Genomic DNA, 1,923 nt, shown 5'->3' on the forward strand with positions numbered 1-1,923 from the left:
ATGACGACACTCTTGCTGTTGATCCTCTTATTGTTCAGGCCCATGATCAAAGGTTTCAGAAGACATTCTGCAATGGCTTGGGGTAGCGTGTGATACCAGATAAGGATGTGAGACCAGAACACCAACTCAGCTACAGCTCAGCTGAGTAATGTATTAACCCACCAGGTCTGACCTACAGCCAGAAGAGGATGCTGATGGTGCACATTCACACACACACACACACACACACACACACACACACACACACATAAACACACACACACTGGCACCAGATGTACTTTCAAATGGGCTACTATAAGGACCAGTGTTAAGTGCACAGATCTGGTCCAGAAGCAGGCTTGCTCAGACAGCTGATGGTGGTTTTCTACAGGACGTCCTATTTATATTAGGCTTAATCTGCATGTGGAACATCAACCATAACACTATTAGGAAAAAATAATTATGGGGTAGCTTTGAAATCATGACCTGGTTCTGAACATGAAACACGGACCCACTGATGTAGGATGTGTGCTGGTTCTGTTCTTTTCTCAGCCGCCCCCCCCCCCAAAATCTCCTTCTTCCCTCCTTGCATAATGCGTGAAAGAGTGGGACTTCTCACTAAGGCCACTACGATTACATATGAACTGAAATGCAGAGAAGACTCTGGGCTCCAGCAGTGTAATCACAGCTATGTATGCACACACACACACACAACCACACACACACACACACACACACACACACACACACAACCACACACACACACACACACACACAACCACACACACACACACACACACAACCACACACACACACGTACACACACGTACACACACACACGTACACACACACACACACTATGCAGATGAATACACAAAATACATCTCGATACTTGTAGGTTAGGGCCATGCAATAGGTTACACTATTCTTCATCACTATGGCAACTGCACAGCACTGCAAAATTTATTGATAGTAAGCCAGAACACTGTGCGGATTTAAACATGTTTCCATGTGATTCGAGGCCACTTTAAATCTATATGCTACCCCCACACACACTATTTAGAAAGTGCGATCTGGACCACAAATTCCTATTGGTTCAAGAGAGCAGCCGTGTAAAGACTGCAGCCTGGGGGCCGAATGATAAAATGGACCTTTACCCAATGCATTTCTGTACCTCTGTATCTGCAATCATCTGTATTTAAACAATGCTTAAAAATAATCACTAACAGGATTTCAAATGAAGTATTTCTGTGCCATAATTTGGTTTGTGAAGAATTTTGTTTTTACAGTTGGTGTGAAGAGTGTTTTGTGTATTTGAAAAGCATATTCTACATGGGGATTATGGATTACGCAAGATCACTTATACAACTTTGGCCATCGATTTTCCTTTCACAACATGTCCCATCGGTGTCGTATAATCACCGGCTGCAGAACAGGGCTAAAATGAGGCTCACTGGAAACAGGGGTAATGTCCCCTTCAATTACACCACTGTTGTACTAGAAGGTGCCACCATTGGCTGGCTGAGTCACTTACACCAGTAGAGAATAACCCAGTGCCTGAGGCAAATAAAATAACATTTTCATATGAAATAATAAATAGTAATGCCGCATATGAGCCATATAAACTATAGGGCAGCCCTGAAAAACACAAATCAGTAGTTCATATCAACAAGGCCAAGACAAATAATTCTGTATGACATCCATTTGTGGTTTATTCTAATCAGGAGTTGCCAATTAACTTTTTGTCCGCCCGTGGCACACATATCCAGATCCCCCTACCGGTGCTCGTTCACAGTTCCACTTGTGCCAATGATGTCATTCCGTTTCAACCGTGGGAGGGAGGAGATCCGTGCGATTTGAACGGCGGCACCTCCCTCCGAACCAATAGACGCCGGGCGCAAATCTCTCTAGCAGGCTGTGCTCGCCGTGTGGGAGGGTCCGGCG

Source organism: Electrophorus electricus, chromosome 23 (genome assembly GCF_013358815.1).
Source record: "Electrophorus electricus isolate fEleEle1 chromosome 23, fEleEle1.pri, whole genome shotgun sequence".
Lineage (NCBI taxonomy): Eukaryota > Metazoa > Chordata > Actinopteri > Gymnotiformes > Gymnotidae > Electrophorus > Electrophorus electricus.